At 35.7% G+C, this 20,185-nt stretch overlaps 1 protein-coding gene and 2 pseudogenes across 3 annotated transcripts in view; 1 reads left to right on the forward strand and 2 right to left on the reverse strand.

Annotated features, from left to right (window-relative positions):
• Positions 1–20,185, forward strand: part of LOC307184937 (olfactory receptor 2V1-like) — a gene marked incomplete at both ends in the record, with an annotated part of 395,233 nt that overhangs the window by 330,135 nt on the left and 44,913 nt on the right.
• On the reverse strand, positions 12,330–15,372 carry LOC307184083 (olfactory receptor 2AK2-like; annotated as a pseudogene). The gene is made up of 2 exons: positions 15,270–15,372; positions 12,330–13,118 (listed from the first exon to the last, which is right to left on the reverse strand). The product of its transcript is annotated as an olfactory receptor 2AK2-like (transcript).
• Positions 19,224–19,897, reverse strand: LOC307184084 (olfactory receptor 2AK2-like; annotated as a pseudogene). Its single transcript has 2 exons — positions 19,828–19,897; positions 19,224–19,708 (listed from the first exon to the last, which is right to left on the reverse strand). The product of its transcript is annotated as an olfactory receptor 2AK2-like (transcript).

Raw genomic sequence — 20,185 nt, forward strand, 5'->3', positions numbered from 1 at the left:
TTGGCCCACAGGACATAGTTTTCAAACCCCTGGTCTACATTCATAATTGAAGGAGATGCTAAATTTCAATTAGAAGTTAGCGCAGACAAAGCTGTCATTTTTTCCTACAGTAGTCACAGGCTCCCTGAATTTTATTTCTTAATGAAGTGTTCTTTAAAAGGACAAAATTACTGAAACAATATAATGATTTTTATTTTATAATATCAAGCAGTTTTCATGGGGGGGGTAGAGAATTTGTGAGTAGATGTTTTATTTAAGAAGTCCTTCCCTGCCCCAAGGTCTAAGAAATATTTGCCTACTTTTTCTGCTAACAGTATTAACATTTTGTTTTTTACATTTACATTTTTATCTCAGTGGAGTTTTTTTTTTTTAAATGATCTAACTTAGGGATACAGTTACTTCTCTTTTTTCACGTTGAGGTATAATTGATATTTAACATTATATTAATTTCAGATGTAAACATAATTTGATATTTATATACATTGAAAAATTATCACCACACTAAGTGTAGTTGTAAGTCACCATATATAGTTAAAATTTTACTTTCTTATGATGAGAACTTTTAAGATCTACTCTCTTAGCAACCTTCAAATATATATTACAGTATTATTAACTATAGACATGATGCTGTACATTATATCCCCATGAATTTCTTTTCTTTTTTTTTTTTTATTTTTGCGGTACGTGGGCCTCTCACTGTTGTGGCCTCTCCCGTTGCGGAGCACAGGAAGGGACGCGCAGGCTCAGTGGCCATGGCTCACGGGCCTAGCTGCTCTGCAGCACGTGGGATCCTCCCGGACTGGGGCACGAACCCGTGTCCCCTGCATCGGCAGGTGGACTCTCAACCACTGCGCCACCAGGGAAGCCTCCCCATGAATTTCTTATTTTATAACTGAAAACTTGTACCTTTTGCTCCCTTTCACCCAATTCACCAACTCCCCACACCCCACCTCTGGTAATTATCAATCTCTTCTTTGTATATATGGACAGGAACAGAGCCCCACCAATCAGTAGACAGTCTGCCTAAAGTTGTACTAAGCTCACAGACACCCCAAAACACACCATCTGAAGCAGTCCTACCAGTCACGGGGGAAAGATTCAACTCCACCTAACAGAGCACAGGCACCAGGCCCTCCCACTAGGAAGATGGCACAAGCCCCTAGATCAACCTCACCCAGCAGTGGGCAGTCAAAAGAAACAAGAGGAACTATGACCCTGCAACCTACAGAAAGAAGACCATAAACACAGTATGTTGGACAAATGAAATGACAGAGAAATATGTTGCAGAAAAAGGAGCAAGGTAAAAACCCCACAAGACCAAATAAAAGAAGAGGAAATAGGCAAGCTTTGATAAAAGAATTCAGAGTAATGATAATAAAGATGATTCAACATCTAGGAAATAGAATGGAGAAAATACAAGAAACTTTTAAAAATGACCTAGACGAATTAAAGAACAAACAATCAGTGATGAACAACAAAATAACTGAAACAAAAAATATACCAGAAGTTATCAAAAGTAGAATAACTGAGGCATAAGAATGAATAAGTAAGCTGGAAGATAGAATGGTAGAAACAACTGCCGAGGAACATAATAAAGAAAAAAGAATGAAAAGAATTGAGGAGAGACTCAGAGACCTCTGGGACAACATGAAATGTACCAACATTCAAATTATAGGGTTCCCAAAAGAAGAAGAGAAAAGGAAAGGGCCTGAGAACATATTTGAAGAAATTATAGTCAAAAACTTCCCTAATATGGGAAAAGAAATAGTCAATCAAGTCCAGGAAATGCAGAGAGTTCCATACAGGATAAACCCAAGGAGAAACACTCCAAGACACATATTAATCAAACTAACAAGAATGAAGTACAAAGAAAAAATATGAAAAGCAGAAATGGAAAAGCAACAAATAATCTACCAGGGAATTCCCATAAGGTTATCAGCTGATTTTTTAGCAGACACTTTCCAGGCCAGAAGGGAATGGCAGGACATATTTAAAGTGATGAAAGGGAAAAACCTACAGCCAAGATTACACTGCCCAGTGAAGAACTCATTCAGAATTTACAAAGAAATAAAAAGCTTTACAGACAAGCAAAAGCTAAGAGAATTCAGCACCACCACACCAGCATTACAACAAATGCAAAAGGAACTTCTCTAGGCAGGACAAAAACAGAAGAAAAAGACCTACAGAAACAAATCCAAAACAATTAAGAAAATGGTAATAGGAACATACATATAGATAATCAGCTTAAATGTAAATGGATTAAATGCTCTAACCAAAAAACACAGACTAGCTGAACGGATACAAAAAAAAGACCCAGTTATATGCTGTCTACAAGAGACCCATTTCAGACCTAGGGACACATACAGCCTGAAAGTGAGGGAATGGAAAAAGATATTCCATGCAAAAGGAAATCAAAAGAAAGCTGGAGTAGCAATACTCATATCAGACAAGACAGACTTTAAAATAATCAGACTATTACAAGAGACATAGAATGACACTACATAGTGATCAAAGGATCAATTCAAAAAGAAGATATAACAATTGTAAATATCTATGAAACATATAAGCACCTCAATACATAAGGCAAATGCTATCAGCTATAAAAGGAGAAATCAACAGTAACACAATAATAGTGGGAGACTTTAACACCCCACTTACACCAATAGACATATCATCCAAACAGAAAATAAATAAGGAAATACAAGCTTTAAATGACACAATAGACCAAATAGACCTAATTGATATTTATAGGACATTCCACCCAAAAGTGGCAGAATACACTTTTTTCTCAAGTGTTCACAGAACATTCTCCAGGATAGATCACATCTTGGGCCACAAATCAAGCCATAGTGAATTTAAGAAAATTGAAATCATATGAAGCTTCTTCTCTGAAAACAACGCTATGAGATTAGAAATGAATTACAGGAAAAAAACCTGTAGAAAATACAAACATATGGAGGCTAAACAGTACACAACTAAATAACCAAGAGATCACTGAAGAAATTAAAGAGGAAATAGAAAACACTTAGAAACAAATGACAATGAAAACACAATGACCGAAAACCTATGGGATGCAGTCCTAAGAGGGAAGTTTATAGCAATAAAATCCTACCACAAAAAAACAAGAAAAGTCTTAAATAAACAACCTAACCTTGCACATAAGGCAACTAGAGAAAGAAGAACAAACAAAACCCAAATTAAGTAGAAGGAAAGAAATCATGAAGATCAGAGTAAAAATAAATGAAATAACAGCAAACAAAACAGCAAAGATCAATAAAACTAAGAGCTGCTTCTTTGAGAAGATAAACAAAATTAATAAACCTTTAGCCAGACTCATTAAGAAAAAAATGATTTTTTTCAAATCAGTAAAATTAGAAATGAAAAAGGAAAAAGTTACAACTGAAACCATAGAAATGCAAAGGATCCTAAGAGAGTAGTACAAGTAACTACATGCCAATAAAATGGACAACCTGAAGGAACTGAGTAAATACATAGAAAAGTACAACCTTCCAAGACTGAAACAGGAAGAAATAGAAAATATGAACAGACCAATCACAAGTAATGATATTGAAACTGTGATTAAAGTCTTCCAACAAACAAAAGTACAGGACCAGATGGTTTCACAGTTGAATTCTACCAAATATTTAGAGAAGAGCTAACACCCATCCTTCTCAAACTCTTCCAAAAAATTGCGGAGGAAGGAACACTCCGAAACTCATTCTGTGGACCACCATCACCCTGATACCAAAACCAGACAAAGATACTATGAAAAAAGAAAATTACAGACCAATAACACTCATGAATATAGATGCAAAAATCCTCAACAAAATACTAGCAAACGGAATCCTACAGCACATTAAAAGGATCATACACCATGATGAAGTGGGATTTATCCCAGGGATGCAAGGATTCTTCAATATACACAAATCAATCAATGTGATATGCCATATTAACAAATTGAAGAATAAAAACCATATGATCATCTCAATAGATGCAGAAAAAGCTTTTGACAAAATTCAACACTCATTTATGATAAAAACTCTCCAGAAAGTGGGCACAGAGGGAACCTACCTCAACATAATAAAGGCCATATATGACAAACCCGCAGCAAACATCATTCTCAATGGTGAAAAACTGAAAGCATTTCCTCTAAGATCAGGAACAGGACAAGGATGTCCACTCTCACCACTATTATTCAACCTAGTTTTGGAAGTCCTAACCACAGCACTCAGAGAAGAAAAAGAAATTGCAGGAATCCAAATTGGAAAAGAAGAAGTAAAACTGTCACTGTTTGCAGATGAAAAGAAGAAGTAAAACTGTCACTGTTTGCAGATGACATGATACTATGCATAGAGAATCCTAAAGATGCCACCAGAAAACTACTAGAGCTAATAAATGAATTCGGTAAAGTTGCAGGTTACAAAATTAATGCACAGATATCTCTTGCATACCTATACACTAATGATGAAAAATCTGAAAGAAAAATTAATGAAACTCTCCCATTTACCATTGCAACAAAAAGAATAAAATACCTAGGAATAAACCTACCTAGGGAGGGCTTCCCTGGTGGCACAGTGGTTGAGAGTCCACCTTCCGATGCAGGGGACACGGGTTCGTGCCTTGGTCCAGGAAGATCCCACATGCTGCGGAGCGGCTGGGCCCATGATCCATGGCCACTGAGTCTGGGCATCCAGAGCCTGTTCTCCGCAATGAGAGAGGCCACAACAGTGAGAGGCCTGCGTACCGCAAAAACAAAACAAAACAAAACAAAACAAAACAAAAACCTACCTAGGGAGAGAAAAGACCTGTATGCAGAAAACTATAAGACACTAATGAAAGAAATTAAAGATGTTACCAAAAGATGGAGAGATATACCATGTTCTTGGATTGGAAGAATCAATATTGTGAAAATGACTATACTACCCAAAGCAATCTACAGATTCAATGCAATACGTAGTAAATTACCAACAGCATTTTTTATGGAACTACAACACAAAATCTTAACATTTGTATGGAGACACAAAAGACCCCGAATAGTTAAAGCAGTCTTCAGGGAAAAAAAACAGAGCTGGAGGAATCAGACTCCCTGACTTCAGACTATACTACAAAGCTACAGTAATCAAGACAATATGGTACTGGCACAAAGACAGAAACATAGATCAATGGAACAAGATAGAAAGCCCAGAGATAAACCCACACACCTATGGTCAACTAAGCTATGACAAAGAAGACAAGGATATACAATGGAGAAAAGACAGTCTCTTCAATAAGTGGTGCTGGGAAAACTGGACAGCTACATGTAAAAGAATGAAATTAGAACACTCCCTAACACCATACACAAAAAATAAACTCAAAATGGATTAGAGACCTAAATGTAAGACTGGACACTGTAAAACTCTTAGAGGAAAACATAGGAAGAACACTCTTTGACATAAATCACAGCAAGATCTTTTTTGATCCACCTCATAGAGTAATGGAAATAAAAACAAAAATAAACAAATGGGACCTAGTGAAACGTCAAAGCTTTTGCACAGCAAAGGAAACCATAAACAAGACGAAAAGAAAACCCTCAGAATGGGAAAAAAATATTTGCAGACGAATCAACTGACAAAGGATTAATCTCCAAAATATATAAACAGCTCATGCAGCTCAATATTAAAAAAACAAGCAACACAATCCAAAAATGGGCAGAAGACCTAAATAGACATTTCTCCAAAAAAGACATACAGATGGCCAAGAAGCTCATGAAAAGCTGCTCAATATCACTAATTATTAGAGAAATGCAAATCAAAACTACAATGAGGTATCACCTCACACCAGTTAGAATGGGCATCATCAGAAAATCTACAAACAACAAATGCTGGAGAGGGTGTGGAGAAAAGGGAACCCTCTTGCACTGTTGGTGGGAATTTAAATTGACACAGCCACTATGGAGAACAGTATGGAGATTCCTTAAAAAACTAAAAATAAAATTACCATATGATCCGGCAATCCCACTACTGGGCATATACCCAGAGAAAACCGTAATTCAAAAAGACACGTGCACCCCAATGTTCATTGCAGCACTGTTTACAATAGCCAGGTCATGAAAGCAACCTAAATGCCCATCAACAGATGAATGGATAAAGAAGATGTGGTACATATATACAATGGAATATTACTCAGCCATAAAAAGGAACGAAATTGGGTCATTTGTTGAGACGTGGATGGATCTAGAGACTGTCATACAGAGTGAAGTAAGTCAGAGAGAAAAACAAATATTGTATATTAATGCCTATATGTGGAACCTAGAATAATGGTACAGATGAACCGGTTTGCATGGGAGAAATTGAGACACAGATGTAGAGAACAAACTTATGGACACCAAAGGGGGAAAGCTGTGGGGTGGTGGTGGTGGTGGTGTGATGAATTGGGCGATTGGGATTGACATGTATACACTGATGTGTATAAAATTGATGACTAATAAGAACCTGCTGTATATATAAAAAATAAATTTCCAATGTATTTATGAATGTGGAATGGAAAAATTTGTTTTCTCAATCCCTATTTTAGTATATGGTAAAGCATTAATTTTGTTTTAGTTGGGCTCTGTCTTCAAGGTCCCTTGTAAAATATTTTCTGTTAATTTCTTTACTTGAGTCCTTATGCCTCAGTTTTTGTTGAATAATAAATTATCTGTCATTGTTAAAAAAAAAGAATTACACAAATAGCAATCTTGTTAAATTTACTTATTTACATTCATTATTTTTCTTTCCTGATAATGTCATTTAAGCTTATTGGCTTCCTTCCAAGCATTGCTTATGTGCATATCATTTATTTCAGAATATTTCCAATTTAACATTAATTTCTTCATTTGCCTATGTCATATAACTGTAAGTAAATTTTCACCCTAATATACACAGAGCCTATCATACAAAAATTCTACTGTTAAGTGTATACCCATCAGAAATACATGTATATGTGGACAAGAAGGCAATTACTACACTGTTCACACCAGCACTATTCACGATACCCCAAACCATATCTCAAATATCCATCACAAGCAGGATGATTAAAGGGACCATATCTAGTCACATAAGAGAATACTATATAGCAGTGAAAATGAATTAACCACTGCTAATCTAAATTCTATTGAATCTTAGAAACATGTTAAATGAAAGCAGCCAGATACAAAGAATGACGTACTGTGTGAGTCCATATATTCAATTTCAAAATACACAAATAACTACCCTTTTACAAGTAAATATAGCGCCACCTATGGAGAGGAAGAGTAGGTAAAGAATGGGAGAGGACTGGAGGGGCATTCACATATGGTAGTAATTTGCTACTACTTTCATACAGGTGTGTTTGATTTGTGATTATCTTATTATCTGTGAACGTATTCTATATTAACCATGATTTTCTATGTAAACATATATAAATCATCTTTCAAATAATTGTTTCCTAAAATATGTCAATTATTGAAGTGCAGAACTCATATTTAACATACATTAGAAACCTTGTTGGAAATGCAGGTAAAATTAGGTAAATTTCTAGAAAACATTACAAAATTTTACTGAAATCAATAAAGAGTCAAGAATGTATGGAGCGCTTAGGCCAAATTATAGAAGGAGACGGAGAAGAAGGAGAAAGAAGAAGAAGAAGAGGAAGAAGAGGAAGAAGAAGAAGAAGAAAGAGGAGGAGGAGGAGGAGGAGAAGGAGGAGGAGGAGGAGGAGGAGGAGGTGGAGAAGAAGAAGAAGAAGAAGAAGCAGCAGAAGCAGCAAAAGAAGAAGAAGAAATTCCTGAAAGTAGAAGCTAGCAATTGGATATAAAACTCGTATATTTGGGGGAACTAAATGGTCGACATGAAAATTTGGGAGCCATCATAATGGAAATTAAAACAACCTAGGATTTTATATTTCTTCCAATATTATTTTCATTCCTTCTGACAGGGTTCAGGACACACTACTTTAAATATGGCACCTTGCCTTTTCAAATATTTTAAGATGAAAGATTTAGAAATGGCAGGTAAAGAAAACTTTCTGACCTTCCCCTGAAGCAATTCATAAGACCCTAATATAAGAGATGCCCTCCCTACATATGGAGGAAAGGAACATTCTTATCTATAACGTGGCAGGAGACTGAGAGGAATCTAAACTTTCTAGGTTTCTCCCTGTTTAATACAATTATGTCATACCCGTTTTTACCCTACCACATTTTTCTACAACTCCATTCTTCACCAAACCTAGTTCAAAAATGCTAGGTATTTTTTTAAATCAGTTTAGCTCTATTGATAGGACTTCATTTTAATATAAAGACTCCCAATCAAATATACCACATAATATTTACATTATTTTCTCTTGTTATTGTGTCTTTGTTTACAGGGACCCCAGCCAAGAACTTAGAAGAGTAAAAAGAAATGATACTTATCCTCCCCTACACATACATTACAGTTTTCTTTTTTCTGCCTCCCACTTAGTGTAATTTAGCTTTGCAAGGCAGGAAAACAACCATTTTATATAAAGCACAAATAGTTTACGTGCATAAAATATTTCAAACAAGGAAAACATCCAAAGTTAATTATTATTTAAAACCAATTAATTATTAAAAATTAAGATGTCTTAAATGACCAATCTGAAATTTGGAGATGACAATCTTCAGAATAATATACATTCCTCTTGCAAATATAAGTTGCTACAACCATTTTGGAAAATATTTGGCATTATACAATAACCTTGACCATTTTAATACACTATGAACCAGCAACTTCACTCATATATGTATATCCAATATAAACTCTTGTACATGGGAAACAGGAGGTATGTACATAAATATTTATAAATGCACCACATGTAACTGGAAGAAAACTGGAAAACTGGAAAAAGTCAAGCATCGATTGACAAAAAAACAAACAAACAAAAAGAAGTGTTTGATAATATAATAAAATAGAATGCTATCTAACAATGAAAAGTATAGATTGCAGTTATAGCTAGCTCTATAAATATAGCAAAATAATGCCAAGTTAAAAAACGTAAGTTCTAAAAAACATGACCTACAGCACAAGAAATTTTTATAAAGTCCAAAATTCTAATGGTAAAAATTCTATAAACTTCCAAGAATACATATATTTGTTTTCTGTTGACTAATTCTGGACGCTTTTCACCGAGTGCCTTTTTCAGTTGGTCTGGTTGGGAGCAGTACTTGTTGGAATTAGTCGTTTGGCTTTCCTGAAGGAGCTCATAATAGAGGACTCCCTTCGGATCCCACCATATACACAGCATCACCTTCTTTGGATGGAGACTGGCCTTTGGTGTGATTGGTGGTTGTTCATTTCACTTGCCCCATGGTCTCTTCCATTCCACATTGTTGTACAGTGTCCACTTTTCATCACCTATCACAATTTGTTTTAAAAACAGAACGTTTTCATTACATTTCAGTAGAGAATCACATGCAGAAATATGGTCAAGAAGGTTTTCTTTTTTGCTAAACTTACGTGGAACCCAAACATCAAAGCAATTCAACATAACCAAGCTGGTGCAAATGATTTTCAACGCTTGACTTGGATATTTTGAGTATGTCAGCTATCTTCCACTTGGTATAACATTGATTTTCTCAGTTATTGTTTCCATTTGATCACTATCAACTTCAACTGGTCTACCTGACCGTGGAGCACCATCCAGCGAGAAATCTCCAGCACGAAACTTTGCAAACCACTTTTGAAACGTTTGATCTGTCACAGCACCTTCTCCATACACTGCACAAATATTTTTATGCATTTCAGTTGCAGTTTTACCTTTCTTGAAATAATAAAGCATAATATGCTGAAAATGTTGTTTTTTCCTTCCATCTTCAATATTAAATGGCTACACAAAAAAAAAAAAAAAAAGAATACATATATTTGGTAATATTATAAATATTGCAAGGGAATAATATTCTAGAAAATCAGAATAATGGGGGAGGCATGAGATAGGATAGGTGAAACTCTGAAGAGCTCTAACAATTTTACTGTTGTATTTATTTATTTATTTTGGCTGCATCGGGTCTTGCTTGCAGCAGGTGGGATCTTTATTGAGGCATGCAGGATCTTTTGCTGCAGCATGCGGGCTTTTCATTGTGCTGCACAGGCTTCTCTCTAGTTGTGGCTTGCAGGTTTCCTCTCTCTAGTTGTGGTGCGTGGGCTCCAGGGAGCGTGGGCTCTGCAGTCGTGGTGCATGGACTCCAGAGTGCATGGGATCTGTAGTTTGCGGAACGCGGGCTCTCTAGTTGAGGCACGTGAGCTCAGTAGTGGTGTGCAGGGGCTTAGCTGCCCCATGGCACGTGGGATCTTGGTTCCCCGACCAGGGATTGAACCCACATACCCTGCATTGGAATATGGATTCTCTACCACTGGACCACCAGGGAAGTCCCCAATTTTACTGTTTTAATTCTTGGGTTGGTGGTGGGCTTATGGGTGCACATTATATTGTAAACAAATAAGCTAACTAAAGAAAATCCAATTTATTGGATTTATTTAATAATCCTAAGATTATTAAAATTGTAATTAAACATATTGACAATGGACACAAAGTTGTTGTCAGTGATTCTCTAACATATTTCACAGAAAATTTACTTTAAATTTAGCACCAATTCATTGCATTACCTACACAAAAACTTAGGTGTTAAGAAGTTTTCATGTATGCCTAGTTGGAATATTAGATACCAATACCACAATTTAAATGTTTTTTTAAACTTAAACGTATAACTTACCTATGGTCAAACAATTTCATCTCTAGGTATATAATTAAGAGAACTGAGTGCATATGCCCATAAGAAAATATTTGTATAGGAACGGTTATAGCAGCTTTATTCATAATAGCTAAAAATATCCAACATTCCAATAGAAGCATTAGTCATGTATGTATACAATGGAAAGCTAGTCAGCAATAAAAATGACATCATCACTGAGTCCTTACTGAGGCAAAAATATGGTTGAATTTCATAAGCACTGAGAAAGAAAAGTCAGACACAAGATAAATTCCTCTTTGATTCCATTAATAAGGGCTTCTACTCAACATTGATAGAAGTCATAATAATGACCACTACAGGGACAAAGGTGCTAACAGTGAAAGAGCACAAAGAAACTGGACGACGGAAATGTTTCTCCTGTGGTTTTCCTGAAAAGTAACGACATTTTTTTTTTAACTTCCAGTTGACTAGTCCAAGATCTTAAATCAATTCTGCACTCTTTTAATTGCCATGCAATTCACATCATATCTGTTCTTAAGCCATAAATTTTGCCTTATACTAATCTCCAAAGATTGGTGATTTCATGCTCCTCCACTGTTACCACCTTGGTCCAAGGCAGTATCTAGTCACAACTGTACTAATGCAATGACTTCCTAGTTGCCCGTTTCAATTCTCTCTGCAAACATGATAATGGTTGCCAATTATTGGATTAAAAGCCCAAATCCTCACAATGGTCATCCTTATATTTAAAATTCTGGCTCCATTACCTCTACTCATTTTCTACAACCCACCAATGTAATCCTCGATTTTCTTTGAACTGCCAGGCATGCCCTCTCTTCAGGACATTTACACTTGCTTCTTTCTGTGCCCAGAACATTCTTCACCAGAACTCCATTTGACTTATTAACTCCTCTCACTTCAATCTTTGACCAGATATCACCCTCATATTTGCCCTTTCATGGACAATATTATGTAAAATTATAAAACTGTCAGTCTTTTCCTATCCCAATTTCCAGCCCTTTTCATTACAATTATTAGGGTTTTTTGTATATTTTCTCAATTTTTCTCTCTTATTTTATTAATTTTATGTGTCCCCACTCTGGGGACCTTCATGAGATCAGAGATTTCTGTCAGTTCTTTATTTTCTCCCCTATCCCCAGTGCCTATATTAGTGCCACACAGAGTAAAGCAATAAATCAGTTGTTGAGTAAATGCACAAATGAATGAATTATGTATTTTGCTCTATACTGCAGTTTACCTCAATGTTACAAAGGTTATCTTAATGTTATGTGGTTGGATAGATTGGATTTCCTGTGTGTTGCATTTCAGGTGATAAGGAGGACATTACAGAATGTGTTGTGAGATGTGAAGATTGAATTGACAGGGGTGGAATCTATTGCTTCAGAAGACAAACAAGGTTAACAACACTCTTTTTCCAGATTCCAGATTGTAAATCCATCTAGTTCCAATAACAATGTGTAAGTAAATTCTGAAACCCCCCAAAATCAAGACATTTATCAATTTTTATTTTATTTATATTGCTTAGCTTTTATATATTCTAAAACAGTATCCTAAGGACAGGTTTTAATTGTGCTTAATCTCAATCAGTAAGGGGTTCCTAAAGTCACAGTTCCTGTATAAATATGCATGCCTCCAACAATCTCTTCATGACCCCAATAACTCCTTTATTCCTCAGGGTATAAATAAATGCATTCAAAAAAAGGTGTGATAATGATGTAAAACTCTGCTGCTCCCTCGTCCTTTTATAAGCCTGCCACAATCAGGTGAGAAGAACAAGTGGAGATAGCTTTTTTCTGTCCTTTTCCTGAACTCATCTGGAATACCACAGTAAGTACACAGGCATAGGAAGCTAGAATGGCCATGAAAGTAACAATAGTATAATAAGGCCACTCAGGAGAACTGTATATTCATACTGGGAAGTATCCTGAGACACCAATAGCAAGCACCAGGGATGGAACTTCACAGAAAAAGACATTAATGAGTCAAGAGCTACAGAAGGGAAGTTGAAATGCAAACAGCATATGTATTAAAGAGTTGACAGAACAACTGGTCCATGCACATGTGACCATGAACCAACAGATCATCTTGCTCATGAGTAAAGGGTAACGTAAAGGATGACAGATGGCTACATAGCTATCATAAGACATGAAACCAAGAAGAAGGGCTTCAGTTCCACCAAGTGTCAAGAACAAAAATGTTTGAATCTTACAACCTAAAAAAGTAATGGTCTTACTATTGGACAGAAAATTAATTGCCATCTTGGGCATGGTGGTGGAGAAGTACATCATGTCAATGAAAGAGAGCTGAGTAGAAAGTACATTGGACTGTGGAGTCAGATGTATTGATACAACTGGATGGGAAGTATCACTATGATATTTCCCCTTCAGAGTCACTGAAAAGAAGTTTTCAATGACAACAAAATGGCAAGTGTTTATTTGTCCCAATTGGAAAAGACAGAAATATAAAATCTGGATATTTTGCAATTATCTTTTCTTGTAGTGTTCTTACCAAATCTGCTATTTTTTGGAAGAATTTGAGAAAGTTTGGCTTTAATTCTTATTTAAATGTTTAGTAGAATTCACCCATGAAGACATCTAGTCCTTGGCTTTTATTTGTTGAGATTATTTTGATTATTACTTCAATATCCTTACTTGTTATTGATCTATTCAGATTTTCTATTTCTTCATGATTTCAGTCTTGGAAGATTGCATGTTCCTAGGAATTTATCCTGTTCAGGATATTCTTTTCTGGGTTATCCAATCTGCTTTCAAATAATTGTTCACAGTATTTTCTTATGATCCTTAATATTTCTGTACAATCAGAGTAATATCATTTTTTCCATTAATAATATATTTATTTGATTCCTTCCTTTTTTATGGTTGTCTAGCTAAAGTTTCTTTCTATTGTGTTCCCTAATCTCTATTTTATTTATTTTTGTTGTGATTCTTTTAAAAAATATTTATTTCTGGTAATGTTGAGGTTAGTTTGTTCTTCTTTTCCTATGTCATTAAAATGCAAACAAAGGGTGTTTAATTTCTTTCTTTTCTTAACATCAGTGTTCATCACTATAAACATTCCCCTTAGAACTGCTTTTACTGTGTCCAATATGTGTTTTTTTTAATATATTTTTATTTGTCTCGAGAGACTTTGATTTCCCACTTGTTTTCTTCTTCCTAGACCCACTGGTTTTTCAAGAGTGCAATTTTAATTTTCCACATATTTGTAAAATTTTCAAATTTCTCATTAATATTCATTCTATTTCCTACCATTGTAATTAAAATAGATATTTGATATGATTTCAATTTTCTTAAATTGGTTCATACTTATTTTGTGACCATATATAAGAGCTATCCTGGAGAATGCTTCATGAGAACTTCAGAAGAATGATTTGTGTTTAGTTGCTGTTGTATGTCAGTACACGTCTGTTAGGTTCGTTGGTCTAAAGATCAGTTTAAGTCAGTCATTTCCTCAGTCTGTGTTTATGATCTATCTATTGTTTATTGTTGCAAGTGGGTACTGCAGTCCTTGACTGTTACTGTACTGTGTATATTTCTCCCTTCAATTCTCTTAATATTTGTTCAACATTAGAACATTAGTGTTCTAATGTTGAATACACACATATTTACTATTGGTTTATATCTTGATGAATTGGCTATCTTTTCATTATATAATGACTTTATTTGTCCATTGTGACAGATTTTGTCTTAAAGACTATTTGGTCTGCTATATGTATAGCCAATACTGCTCTATTTTGGTTAATACTTGCATAGAATATCTTTTTCCAACCATTCACTTTTAGCTTAAATATGATCTTAAAGTTAAAGTGTGTCTCTTGTATGCAGCATTTGGTTGAGTCTTAGTTTTTTGCCACTCAGAAACTCTATGTGTTTTGATTCTAAAATTTAATGTGTTTAGAGTTAAAGTGATTATTGATAAGCAAGGGAAAACTATTGCCATCATGGTCATTGTTTTTTGTTTTTTGTTTGCGGTATGTGGGCCTCTCACTGTTGTGGCCTCTCCCGTTGCGGAGCACAGGCTCCGGACGCGCAGGCTCAGTGGCCATGGCTCACGGGCCCAGCTTCTCCACGACATGTGGGATCTTCCCAGACCGGGGCACGAACCCGTGTCCCCTGCATCGGCAGGCAGACTCTCAACCACTGTGCCACCAGGGAAGCCCATGGTCATCATTTTCTAACTGTTTTGTTGTTCTTACATTCCTTTCTTTTTCTTTACTGTCTTCCTTTTGTAATATGTTTATTTTTTGTACTGGTATGCTTTGATTCCTTTCTCTTCATCTTTTGTATATCTACTATAAGATTTTGCTTTGTGGTTACCATGAGGCTTATATAAAGCATCTTACAGTCATAACAGCCTATTTCAATCTAATATAACTTGAACTTCAGTAGCAGACAAAAATTCAACAGTTTTACTCCCCACGTGTGTTTTATTTATGCTACACTTTACATCTTCTTATATTGTCTATACATTATGGACTTTATTTATCTCTAGTTATTTTTAATACTGTTTTGGTCAGGCCAATTACCAAGGTCTGAGGCAAGTGTGGATCTTCTGAGGTCTGTGGATGAATGGGACTCCCTCAGGTCCTTGGTCAGTAGGGCTGTCACTGGTACAAGGATTATCCTCATGGTACACAGATAAGCCTACAGAAAGCAGGTCTGTTACAAGGTTTGTGGGTAGGTGTGGCTCCCACCAAGTCCCTGGAAGGGTTCCTCTTGGGAAACTGTGCAGTTTTTCAAGAGGTGAGACTGGCTCTCTACCACAATAGAGTAGGGCAGGAACTAAGTCACAGGGCTGCTTCAGTGTCCACAGTGAGGACAGGGCTCTGCAGGCCTGCTTCATTGGCAATGGATGTGTGGCTTTTCCGAGATCTCTTTGTGGAGAGTGCTGGTGACAGGACCAAGGTTAACAGGGCTGTAGGTGAATCCACAGGGGATTGGGGTTTTTTCTGAGTCCATAATGAGGACCACTGTCAAAGACCTTGACAAGTGGGTCAGGCATGCCCTCTCAAAGATGTCTTTCTTGATCTTGGGCTCCGCTGGAGTTTCACAGTTTCCTACTGGGCTTACGAAACTCCTCAAAAGCCATTTTTGTTCTTGGATGGCTGCCACGTTCTTGTTGCTGTGGGAAATGCAAACAGAGGAAACTCTTATTCTCTCATCTTGCTCAATCATAATTCTTGTCAATTATAAAATTGTGCTTTTTTTGAGAGAGAAAATATTTACAAATGAGAATAACTTTGCAAAGGAGATAAGTAGAAAAGAGATTGTGAACTAAAATCACTAATTAAGGAGTTAACTTTTTTTGATTACCAAATGTTTGGTCACCTAATTCACTCAAAGAAAATATTCTCAACACTTTCCTCCAGAGACAACCAAAAGTCTCATTTAGTCATGGATGATGAGCAGGTATGCAGAAGGTTCCAAAATGTCTTCACTTATCTTATGACTCATAAAATGCAAGTCATTGAAATACCTGACATAGTTGATGAATCAGGATCCTGAGAACAGCAATATACACGCCCATGTGGAAAGCAAGATTAGGAACAACACAAGAATTGTTCCATAGACATTCCCAAATCTCACTCATTTGAATGCACCCTATATTTTGGTTGAAGAACATTCATAAATAAAGCCAATTTTTTTCTTGTTGAATAGTTTTCTCATTTTGTAATTATCGCTCCTGGAATTTTCCTCTAGAATAGTCTTCTTTTTCCAAGATCCATATTGATTTATCTACCATGATAAGTGTAAAAATTATCTTCTGTGAGCACTGGTTTTCCCAGACAATTTCTTGTGGATGGATAGTTGGGGTCTGTGAGTGAAAGAATATGGCTTTACAAATATTCACTGCATTCTTCTTATCTTAATGGAAGAAATGACTTCCACATTCCACATATATGGACCTGGACATGTTCTTTGTTTTGCTCATTGCCATGTTACTGAAAGTGTCTGTGTACCATTATAACTAAACTCTCAAAAATCAATGATATAAAAAGAATCTTAAAGGAAGGTGGGGGAAAAAAGTAACCCACGATGGAACCCCATTAGTCAATCAGCGAATTTCTCAGCAGAGACTCTACCGGCCTGGAGAGAGTGAAATGACACATTCAAAGTGTTAAATGATTAAAATTTCTAACCAAGAATACTTTATACAGCAAAGTTATCATTCAGATATATAGGAGAAATAGACTTTCCCAGGCGAAGAAAAGCTAATGGAGTTAGTTCATCATCACTAGACTTGCCTTGCAGGAAATGCTCCAACTAAAATGTTTCTGAATAGCAAAATAAAGGATCAATGAAGTTAAATATAACCTCCAGAATGGGAAAAAAAATATCTTCAAACCATATATCCATATATTTAAGGAGTTAAAATATATTAAAAAACTCATACAACTCAATAGCAAAAAAATAAAAATTTCAATTAAATGTGGGCAAAAGGCCAGAATAGATTTTTCCAGAGAATATATGTGAAGGTCACCAAGTACATAAAATTAATGCTCAACATTATTATTTTCAGGGTAGTACAAATCAAAACCAAAATGGCATAATACCTCACTCATGATAGAATGACTATAATCAAGAAAACAATATGTAACAAGTGTTGAGGATGTGGCTAAAAAGGAACATTTGTGTGCTGTCATTGGGAGTATAAGTTGGTACAACCACTATGAAAAACAGTATGGACTTTTTTCAAGAAATTAAAAATAGGACTTCTGTATGATGTAGCAATCTTACTTTTGGGAATAATCCAAAAGAAATGAAAAAAGAATACTGATGAGATATCTGCACTCCAACATTTATTGCATCATTATTCACAAAAGCCAATATATGGAAACAACCTAAGTGTTTGTCAATGAATGAATGGATAAGAAACTGTGGTACATAAATACACAATGAAATATTTCCAGTCATAAATAAAAAGAAAATCCTGCCAATAGGAACAATATGGATGGAGCTTGAGGGCATTATGCCCTCAAGTGAAAAAAAGTCAGACAGCGAAAAGCAAATACTATATGATATTACTTATATGTGGTATCTGAAAAAGCTATAATTGTAGAAACAGAGGTTAGAATGGTGGGTATCATGAACTGGGGTTTGAGTTAAATGGGGAGATGTTGTTCAAAGAGAACAAACCTCCAGTTGGAATAGGAGTAAGTTTTCAATCTAATGTGCATAATGTTGATTTTAGTTAATAGTGTTGTATTATGTATTGAAAGTTGCTAAGAGAGTAGATCATAAAATTTCTCATCTCAAAAATGAAATAATAGCTATGTGACATGATGGAGCTGTTATGGAGGAGCTACTGCCAGAGTGGAAATTATGTGCACAATTAAATGACTTGTTCCATTTGTTCAGTTCATGATCTTAGCCTAATTCTGAGCTTTTAAAATTTCATCACATTTCACATCAGATCTGCCAAAAAACCTCAAATATGGAATCTGGCTACTTCTTGCTCCTCCTCAATTACCATTTTGGTCCAATATATTTTATCACAAGGAGACTGCTGCAATGGCTTCACAGCCCATTTCAATCCTCTTTGCAAAACCCAATAATGATTCTGGATCATCTTAAATTAAACACAAATTTTTTATATTAGTCTACTTTATAATCTGTTTTCACTATATCTACTCATTTCCTACAACCCATCAACTTACTTACATTTTGATCTTCTTTGAATTTGCCAAGCATTTTCTCTACATGTGACATTCTCATTTGCTTCTTCCTCTACCAGAAAACACATCACCAGCTATCCATTTGACTTACTTCATAATCCTCTTTCAGTCTTTGACCAAATATCACCTTCTTAGTGTACCTTTGGTGGACAATTTTAAATAATATTGCAAATTTCCCATTAAAATTTCTTGCTTTATTTTTTCATTATTACTTTTTCATTATTACTTTTTGATACACTGCAAAATTTGTTATATATTGAATATCTCCCCAAACTTGAATAGAAACATTATGAGATCAGAGACATCTGTCATTTTTATCTTTGATTACTTCATTATTACTAGTGTCACACATGTAATTAAAACATTACACATTTGTTGAATGAGTGGATTATGTACTTTGCTCCATTTGATCACTTATAGATTCTCTTAATTTTATGTGTTTGGATAAATAATATTTCCCATGCATTGGATTTCAGGTTCTAAAAGGGCAATTAAAATATTTATAATATGAAAACTGTGGGGTAACAGAGTTGAATTCTACTGCTTTAGTAGTTAAACAATTTGGAAAATCACACTGTTTCTTTAGCTTCTATACTGAAAATTCATCTAATTCCAATAACAATGTGTGAGGTACTTCTGATATCAGGAAAGAATCAAGATTTTTATCATTTTATTTATTTAATAAACTTTTCATAGACTTTACATTTGTCTAGGCAGTATTCTTAGAGTATGCATATTCCAAAACAGTATTCTAGGCATAGCTTTTTATGTTGTTCGGTCTCAGCCAAAAGGGAGGTCCTACAGTCACATTTTCTGTACAAATATATATGGTCCCAATAGTCTCTTCAAGGCCCCCATAACTCATTTATTCCTCAAGCTGTAGATAAATGGGTTCAGAAGAGGTGTAACAATGGTGTAAAACACTGCTACTATCTTATCCTCTTCAGGGGACTGCAAGGAGGGTGGCCTTGTATAGGTGGAGAGAGAGGTCACATAGAATGAGCTTGTCACAATTAGGTGACAGGAACAAGTAGAGAAAGCTTTTTTCTGTCCATTTCCTGAACTCATGTGGAATACCACAGTAAGCACACAGGCATAGGAAGCTACAATGGCCATGAAAGGTAACAACAGAATAATAAGTCCACTCAGGACTATTGTATATTCATACTGGGAAGTGTTCTGACACACCAATGGCAACATGGATAACAACAGAATAATAAGGCCACTGAGGACTATTATATATTCATACTGGGAAGTGTCCTGAGACACCAATGGCAACATGGATGGAACTTCACAGAAGAATGATTAATGAGTTGAGAGCTACAGAGGGGAGGTTGAAATGCATACACTGTATGCATTCAAGAGTTGATGGAACAACTGGTCCATGCACACGTGACCATGAGCCAACAGATATTCTTGCTCATGAGTACAGGGTAACATAATGGATGACAGGTGACTACATAGCGATCATAAGACATGAAACCAAGAAGAAGGGCTTAAGTTCCACCAAGGGCCAAGAACGCAAATGCTTGAATCTCACAGCCTAAAAAAGTAATGGTCTTACTATTAGACAGAAAGTTAATTGCCATCTTGGGCACAGTGGTGGAGATGTACATGATGTCAATGAAAGAGTGATGACTGAGTAGAAAGTATGTTGGAGTGTGGAGTCTGGTGTCCAATCGGATGAGAAGAATCAGTATGATATTCCCCATCAGAGCCACTGAAAACAGAATTGCAATGGCAGCAAAGAGAAAAGAGTCGATTGG

This window comes from Stenella coeruleoalba (genome assembly GCF_951394435.1).
Source record: "Stenella coeruleoalba genome assembly, chromosome: 3".
Taxonomy (NCBI): domain Eukaryota; kingdom Metazoa; phylum Chordata; class Mammalia; order Artiodactyla; family Delphinidae; genus Stenella; species Stenella coeruleoalba.